This window comes from Echinops telfairi, unplaced genomic scaffold, assembly GCF_000313985.2.
Source record: "Echinops telfairi isolate 266 unplaced genomic scaffold, ASM31398v2 ScPeMD7_7409;HRSCAF=8447, whole genome shotgun sequence".
Lineage (NCBI taxonomy): Eukaryota > Metazoa > Chordata > Mammalia > Afrosoricida > Tenrecidae > Echinops > Echinops telfairi.
Window position 1 is genome coordinate 17,217,137 of NW_022111309.1, and position 9,218 is coordinate 17,226,354.

At 47.3% G+C, this 9,218-nt stretch overlaps 1 protein-coding gene across 2 annotated transcripts in view; it reads left to right on the forward strand.

Moving 5' to 3' along the window:
• Positions 1 to 7,236: 7,236 nt before the first annotated feature.
• FANCI (FA complementation group I) overlaps positions 7,237 to 9,218 on the forward strand; it is a 94,358-nt gene continuing 92,376 nt past the window's right edge. For both annotated transcript variants that reach the window (XM_045296512.1, XM_045296513.1), the window contains exon 1: positions 7,237 to 7,288. The gene's annotated coding sequence lies outside the window, so the exon portion shown is untranslated. The remainder of the gene's footprint in view (positions 7,289 to 9,218) is intronic.

The following is a 9,218-nucleotide window of genomic DNA, read 5'->3' on the forward strand; positions in this document are numbered from 1 at the left end:
TACCCTAGCTTGTCGTGCATTCTTTCCAAAAATCGGGACTTTTTAAAAACACCGCGGGACGCGGGACAAATTGTTAAAAATCGAGACTGTCCCGCCAAAAGCGGGATGTCTGGTCACCTTACAAGAACCCTCTGTCCATTCAACACCCAAAGCTGCCCTCCTCAAGAAGTAAAAGCCACCCAGGGTTGACTGCCCCAAACCACGCCAAACCGCGTCTACTCCGAACCCTGGCGACCCCATGAGTGGTGACAGAACAGAACGGCGCTCTTTTCTTTCTGGCGGAGGAGAAACCACCCCAAGGTTCTCCGTGACTGATTTTGAGAAGTCGATCGCCAGGCCTTTCTTCCAAGGCAGCTTTGGGTAGACTTGAGCTATCCACCCTTCACTTAGTAGTGAGTGTTCACCATCTGCACCACCCAGCCACTCTACGACGGCCCGGGGAATGGGTTTGCAGTAATGATGACTGCCCTCTGGTCCCTGGCGAAGGTGACATCGCCCCATTCTCCCTGGGTGCAGCTCAAGGGACCAACAGCCTGATCAATGGACTCCCTTCTTCAGGCAGCAACAATTCTCCCCGGCCAGCGAAGGGCCCTCTGCCAACGACTGGGAAAATCCAATTTGGGGAGCAGACAGCCTGATCTTTCTCCCACAGAGCGGCTGGTGGGTTTGAACTGCCAACCTTGTAATTAGCAGTACAACACTTACCCGGCCGTGCCACATGGGTTCCTTTCCCTAAATCCACACAGTGGTAATCTTAAGAGCATCCAGACTAGAATGCAGCCTCCTGGGACCTAGGATCCGCAACTGCCTTCATGATCTAAAAAGCTCGAATCCATCCAAGCGTTGCACTCATTCCCCACAGGAGGGTCTGCCTGCAGGGAGGAATGGGAGGTGCTGGAGAGGACAGTAATGAGGAGGAAAACTAACAATAAAATCTCCCATATCCAGGGACTTTAGAATTAAGTAGATTTAAAAATGTGAGACATGACTGTAAGCTCATACACAGGCATATGTAAAAAGAGTATAAAATAGATCAATTCATGGTTGACTAGAGGGATAGATGGAAGATGTACTTGTTGTTGAATTGACTCTGATTCTTAGGCTTCCTTTGCCTTGTCAGGGGACAGAGAACGACCCCAGAGGGCTTTCTTCACTGTAAGTGTGTGTGTGTGTGTGTGTGTGTGTGTGTGTGTGTGTGTGTGTGTGTGTGTGTGTGTGTGTGTGTGAGAGGTGTGTGTGTGTGTGTGAGAGAGAGAGAATTGGATGAAAGATTACAAAGTAGATGTTTTCCGTCCAATTCATATACATTTTGTTTCATAGTGTTGACTGCCATCCTTACAACTTACCATCCTTTATTCCACTTCCACCCTGTGTGTCCTGTTCCTTCTACACTTACTTTCCTAACCCTTCTGAGTCTCATGGTCCTTGTGTAAATGGGGGCCTTTTGATCTCAAGTGGCTGATTCTTCTACGGTGTTTATACCCCTAGCGCCATTGTTCCCCTTTACAGACCTGCCTCTTGTGTGGCTGGGGTGAGTTTAGGTTCAGGCCTGAAGGTTGACAAGGAGCCCTGCTGGTGTGGTGACTACAGATTGGACTTTGGGAGAAAGATGGGGCTTTCTACTCCTGTAAAGAGTTACAGTCTCAGAAACTCACAGAGGTAGTTCTGTCCTACTGTGTCCTACAGGGTCTCGCTGACTCAGCACTGACTCGAGTAATTTTGGTTTTGAAGGGTGACCAAGGGTCAGAGTTTCAGGGTTCCACCAGATTCTGTCTGACCAGGGAGCCCGGTCTCTTTGATGATTTTGAGTTTTGTTCTGCATTTTCCTCCCACTTTACCTGGACCTTCTCGTCCATCACCGTTCAGAGCAGTTGGGAGTGAGAGCCCAGCACCATCTAGTTCTTCTGCTCTGAGGATGGCGGGGCTGATGTTCTTGTGGTCCGTTAGTCCGGGGCACTATTTGTTCCTCTGGATCAGGACAAACCAGTAGCTGCACCTCAGGTGGCTGTTCACCAGCATTCTTACCCTTCCTGCCTGTGCCCCCTTAACTGGTATTTTATTGTTTTGAGGAGCAGTAGAAAGACATTATGAAAAAAATTGTACACAATTCTTAATGCATGTACCAAAATCCTAAAACAGCACATAAAATTATTTTCTAAATTCCAGTGACAAATTTGGAGGCAAATGTTCTGTAAGAGGATATCAATTATCCACATCTTCAAATGTGGATAATCTGTCACATCATGCAAGTCAATTCTGACTCGTAGTAACCCTGTGTGTTACAGAAAACACACAGTTCTGACAGAAAAAGCAATGACAAGGGATGAGGGAATGGTTTTAGTTCTATTGCATTATACTATAAAACAACATAGAAACCATTTCAAATGTTCAAGTCATACAAATGCATGATAGTGACTCCAAATTGCTATTAAGTATGTTTTGTATTCTCACTAAAACAATTAAAAAAAAAACCTCACTGGGGTTTATTGTGCCAACCAGGCCTCGATAGGAATATGTGGGTAGAGTTTCATCAGGTCAAATATTTTCCTTGGCCAGCATCCCATATCGCTTCCTCCCTGGTGATCAGACCAGCATGCTACTGCTTGAGCTAGTTCTTGGCCTTAACCCTGTGCTGCACTACCTGTAGGCCAAGCCAACTCATGGATCCTGTTGCTAGAGCTTGAGGCTCCTTTGAAACCTCCTTCACTACACTGCTGGTGTGGACATTGTTTGAGCTGGAGGCTGTTGGATCACGTTGCCTTGCACACATTGCTTGAGTTTAAGATCACATCAGGGCCTGCTTAGATAAGCTGCCCCACTCTGCTGCTGCTGCTGGCAGGGCTGACTCTGTCTGTCTTAACTGAGGGAAGACTCTGTTGTCTGCTTCCTTGAACCTTGGACCAGCAGCCCAAGTGAGTTGGAGGACTTTCAGTATATTAACTGTTCCGCAAAAGTGAGTTGAACTGAGTCTGCTGTACTGCTGTATGGATTAATTAGCCATTATATTCTTTCTCGCTGTATAAACCTATTATATATATATATAATCATAAGTGTCATGGTTTTGTTTCTCTAGAGAACCCTGCCTAACACAGACAGGGTAGAACTGCACCTGTGGGGTCCTGAAACTGTGACTCTGTACAGAAGTAGAAAATGTTTTGTATTATGGATACGAAAACTATCCCCTATCCCATAGAACGTTACATTAACACCCAAGACCGTCTAATGGTTCCATAATTCAACATCCTACTATTTCCTAGTTATGCCAAAAAATAAACAACCAGTAAATTATGATTTCACATCTTAAAAAAAAATTTTACATTAAAAAAGTGAGATGAAGTGGGATTTTCTCCTTAAGAATGTTTCTAGAGCTACTATAAAACTTGTATTTATCTACTATTTTATCTTCAAAATAGTAGATAAAACTCTTCCTCTGATTTACAAGAAGGGAGATGCAGGGCCCACTGATAAGACATGGCAGATAAGCAGTCATCAGACCTGGCTTCTTTTTCTCCTGCTTCATCAGAGGCTGGGCTCTCCTCGTTTTTCACCTCTCCATTTTCTTTAGTTTCTTGGTTAACTACTTCCACCTGTTTTCCCCTTGCTCCCCTTTTCCTTTTTTGCTTTGCACTTTTTTTAATCTGAAGATTTATCCTTTCTGTGGCCTTTGTTGGCTTGCGCTCCACTTTTGCAGGCGCAGGCTTTGAGCACCACACGGTGGATCGCCTCTTGGGCTCCTCCTCCACTGCCTCTTGCGCTGGCAGAACTGACCTTCCTTGGGCATTTGGCTGTAGGGAGGATGTTTGGTGGATGCCTGCAGGCCAGGGGCTTTGGTGAACCGTTGGCCAGTTTCTAAGACCTCAGTTACTCCTGACCGCAGTGCGCGGTAGAACACTGCCTTTGTGGACTAGGTTTTGCCAGTTGACCTTGGTGTGACTGTGCTCTGTACGGAAGTAGGTGGACAGGCCTCGATACCGTGGAACCTGGGTAGGTTTAAACTTCCAACCTTTGGGTTAGAGGCTGAGTCCTTAACCATAGCACTACCAGGGCTCTTTCAGAGACATGGATGATGTGATAAATCAACGTAGTAAAATGTTTATGTTAGAATCTAGATAGCAGTTGGGTATTTCATGGAAAAAAATCTTTTAACAGAAAAGAATTTGCTTTTTACCATTTTCTGGCCAAGAAACTTCCTATCTCCTGTTTCTCCACTTTCTCCTCTTCCACCTTTTCTTTCTGCACATTCTTTCAGCCACTCTATTGCGTAACTACTCTGTGTCAGAGGGCATTGGTGGTTTAGTAGTGGGGTTTTCACTTTCTATGCAGGAGACCTGCTCTAGATTCCCACCCAGTGCACTTCATGTGCAGTTGCTTTCCATCTGCCAGCGGACGTTTGAGTGTTGCATTGATGCTGAGAAGATTTCAGAAAATGAACTAAGAAGAAAGGCCTGGTCTTTCACTTCCAACACACAGTCAACAGAACCCTTATGGAGCTCAACATTTGACCTGCAACTGCTCATGTGCATGGACCTGGACCAGGCCATGTTGCCTTTCTTTGTGCTACATCAGGGCTCATTCAATCGCAGCTAACAACAATAGCTGCTATGCACTGCAGCTGCGCAGGTGGATGAACCTGGCTTCTGTCTTAGGAACGCTCACAGGAGACACTTCTACATGGCGATATGAAATCACAAGGACAAGTGATGTGATCCAACAAAGCTTCCCAGCCATCCTAGAAAATGCTAGAGAGCGAGAGAAATTAAGGTTGTTTTTACATTAAGTTTGAGAAATGCTGCAGACTATACCTTTCCTTTGGAAAGTCTCAATGCCTGTATGGTAGGCTGAAAAATGAATTCCCCCCTCTCCCCAAATCAACCAGGTCAAATTCCCAATCGGGAAAAATATGTGAAGAAATGAAACCTCCTGAGAGGAGACTGTTACAACTCTGGATTATTTGTGTGGGTCCCGTTATCATCGCATGTGGCCTTAAAAGAAGCAGGCAGGGAGCATCTTGAGGTGGACGCACAAAGGGAAGGCGGGGTGGGCTGGGGCACCGATGGGAGTGCTGCAGCTGAGGAAGCTGGGAGAGGCCAGGAAGAGCCTGGCCCCAGTGTCAAAGCCATTTTCATCCCCTGGAATCCACACTTCAGGGTTCATGGAAGGGAGGTGGTCCACCCAGGCCGTCTGCTCTTAGATGTCCTTTTGTACCATAAGGATTTAAGGAACAGGCTCCCAGGTGTTACCTTAAGATGAAACAAAAGCCTGGAAAGATGTTTAGCAGAAGAGCATTTGTCCTTAGGCCCCTGTTAATTAGTTTCTCCGGCTATACAGGAAAGCACAAGTAACGTTTCAGGGTTAGCTGGTTACAGAGTCATTAAATTATAAGACGTAGCCTCTAGTTAGACTCATAGCTCCTGCTTCTTGAAGCTCATTACACAGAGCTAATTTCCCAAAATGACCCAATGTCTACAACAATAGGTCTTGAAGAACATTTAGTTTCACTACTGTCAACCTATTTTTAATCATATTTTCTAGAATCTGTACATCACTACTGTGTATGTACCACGCGTAGAGTCTAGGTCTTGAATTATGTAGATAAAATGTGACACTTATGAAGGAAGCCCGTGCCAGGTAGGAAACGCTGTTGTTATTAAAAGCCCAGACAGTTTGATCCTCTTTTCCTTTGCAAATGTAACATGTATTTGTGCTAATGGTACATCCATGTAATAAGGGGTGACCCCCACTGTGATAGGTGGGATTATTGTGCCAACCTGGCCAATAAGCACATGTGGGGTTATTAAGGTATCAGTTTAATTGAAGGACAAAGAGATAAGTGGCTAGGTGATCTTTGTCTTTCTGTCTCTTGCTCTCTGATGATCAGACCAGCATGTGGCTACCTTAGCTAGTTCTCTGCCTCAACTTAAGAACCACACTACCTGTGGGACACCCAACCCATGGACTGTGTCGCTGTAGTTTGAGGTTCCTTTGAGACCTGCTTCACCACACTGCTGGTGTATACATCACTTGAACTGGGGACTGTTGGACCCTGTCATCTGGCTGACCGTTGGTGACCTGCCCTGCTGCTGTTTGCTGTCTGTGGCCAGATTGCCTGTATTGCCCTACTGTAGGCAATCGGACATCCCCTTACAGAAGGGTCGCTGGGAGGAGACAAGCCAGTCAGGGTGCAGTGTAGCAACAATGAAACATACAACTTTCCTCTAGTTCCTAAATGCTTCCTCCCCCGTGTCCCCCACCATCATGATCCCAATTCTACCTTACAAATCTGGCTAGACCAGAGGATGTACACTGGTACAGATAGGAACTGGAAACACAGGGAATCCAAGACGGATGACCCCTTCAGGACCAGTGGTGAGAGTGGCGATACCGGGAGGGTGGAGGGAGGGTGGGGTGGAAAGGGGGAACCGATTATAAGGATCTATTCTACATATAACCTCCTCCCTGGGGGACGGACAACAGAAAAGTGGGTGAAGGGAGACGTCGGACAGTGTAAGACATGACAAAATAATAATTTATAAATTATCAAGGGTTCATGAGGGAGAGGGGAGCAGGGAGGGAGGGGGAAAAATGAGGAACTGATGCCAGGGGCTGACGTGGAGAGCAAATGTTTTGAGAATGATGAGGGCAACGAATGTACAAATGTGCTTGACACAATTGGATGCATGTATGGATTGTGATAAGAGTTGTATGAGCCCCCAATAAAATGATTTAAAAAAGAAAACAAGGGAAGTCCTATTTCAAGTTTTGCCTTGATGTGTTCATTGAAAGCATAACGTGCTTGACTTGTATTTTGGAGTTGATATGATGGTAACAGTATCTTAAAAGGTGTCCAGTGTTTGTCCAGGGGCTTGATTTCATCGTTTGCCTCTCATTATTCTCCGTTAAGCCTCTGATTACAGTATTGTCCCACTGGCACAGGTGGAGTAAAACTCGCCTCTGCTTTCCAAATGATTCCAATCCCCAAACTGGACTTGGCCCCTTTCGCCTTGACTTTGAGCAACAGGGTGAAGACAAGTTGCTTATCCCGCCCCTGCTCACTTTGTGGTCCCTTAAGGGCGCTCCGCCGGGTCGCACCTCCCTGCGACCAAATGGGAACGTCCGAAAACTCCCAAGGCTCCCCCCGCCCCATTAGCCTTCATGGTACCGCCCGCCCGCGGGTTCCCGGGGGCGGAAGTAAGAGCGCGGGGCGGGACCTGTTGCCCCGGGCGACGGAAGTTGAGCTGCGTTCGGGTGAGCGGGCAGTTCGGAAGTTTGCCGCGGCGGTGAGGTGGAGGTGAGGGAGCCCCGGGCTTGGGGCGTCGTCCCGGCGTGGGGCTGGGCCCCGGGGAGGGTTCGAGTGTGTGAGAGCGGGACTGTTCTGTCCTAATGGACGTTCTGGCATGTTCTGCGGGTTGGAAGGTGGACGTGTCCCGCGCCGCGCCGCGCGCGCCTGGGCTCTCACGGGCCCCTCTCCCGGCGGGCCGCTCGATTTCCCGCCGCCTGTCTGAGAAATGCCTTTTAACCCCATTTCGCGTTTGTAGCGCGGCCGTTGTCCGCGCCACGGGCAGCCTGGTTTTAAAAGATGAGCGTTTATGTTCACTTCCTGGTCTCCGAGGAAATTCATGTCAGGGCTGTCTGGCTAGCCTCAGGTTTGGGGTCTTTTGGCAAGTAACCAACGCCCAGGAACGTCCCCGCAACCTACGACAAACTGAGCAGATGTCCATACTGAAATGGATTGATGTTTGCGCATTCCCTTCTGCAACAGTCTCCCTTTTTTTTTGATCGGCATGCACCCCGCCCCCCTTGAGGAGCCCTGGTAGCCTAGTGGTTACAAATTGGGCTCTGATGAGCAAGTTCAGTAGTTTGAGACCTCCGCCTGAGATGGACGGGCTTTCTACTCCCGTCAAGAGTTACAGTCTTGGAAATGCACAGGGGCAGTTCTGCCCTGCCCTTTAGGGTCGCTATGAGTTGGCATCGACTCGATGGCAGTGAGAGTGAGTGATGCCCTGTATGCCACCTAGACCCCACCTTGCCACTAATATTTGCAAGCTTGGAATCTACAGCTGAACAGACTTGTAGTTCAGGGGGGTGGTGTGTGTGTGTTTCAGTTTTAGTTTTATGTCAGCCTAGACACTTAAATTTTTCTTTTTCTGATCCAACCATCATACATCTGTACAGCTCTTTTACTTTGTCTTTTCTCCTTTTCCTTTAGCTAGCTCACTGTCATCTTGTCAATTCTGATTTATAGTGACCCTATAGGGCAGAGTAGATCTGCCTGCATGGGTTTCTGAGACTAAATCTTTACAGAAGCAGAAAGTCTTGTCTTTCTCTCACCAAGCTGCTCCAGAAAGCCTTGTCTTTCTCCCACAAAGCACTGACTGTTTTGAACTGCTCGAGGTTAGCAGCCAAACACATAACCCACTAAGCCACCAGGGCCTCTGTTCTTGAGATGGTCTCTAAATTTGGGCGGAATATAGTCAAGGTTGTGCTTTAGCTCTCGTGGACAGCAGTATGTTAACTAAGATTCAGGCTCGATTCAGAAGAGGATCTGGAACAAGGAATATCGTTGCTGATGTCAGCTGGGGCTTGGTTGAAAGCAGAGAACACCAGAAAGATGTTGGGGTTTATTGACTCTGCAAAGGCATCAACTATGGATAGCCTTGAGAAGAACGGGAGTCCCAGAACACTTCATTGTGCTTCTGTGGAACCTGTACATGGAACAACAAAGGGTTGTTTGAACAGAACAAGGGCATGCGGTATGGTTTTAAATCAAGAAAGCTGTGCATCAGGGCTGTATCCACTCTATTTATTCAATCAGTTTGCTGAGCAAATAATCAGAGAAGCTGAGTTATGTGAAGAGAAATGTGGTATCAGGCTTGGAGGAAGACTTATTGAGGTAGTTACTTTTTGTGCCAACCTGGCCGATAAACACATGTGGGATTAAATGAAGGGCGGAGGGATAAATGACTCAGTGAACTTCACCTTTCTAGTTCTTGGGTCTCTTGCTTTCTGATGGTCAGACTAGGGTGCAGCTGCCTTAGCCAGTTCTCTGCTTTAGCTGGCAAGGATCACTTCCTGCAAGACATCCCTGAGGAGAAGCCACATGGACCTACCCTGATGCAGCCCTGGGTGCTGGAGCAGCCGCGTGGAGACCTCTGCCAGTGCTGAGATGTTTACACATCCACTGATTTGGCTTTCTTCCTGCAGTTGGCATCATAGTGTGT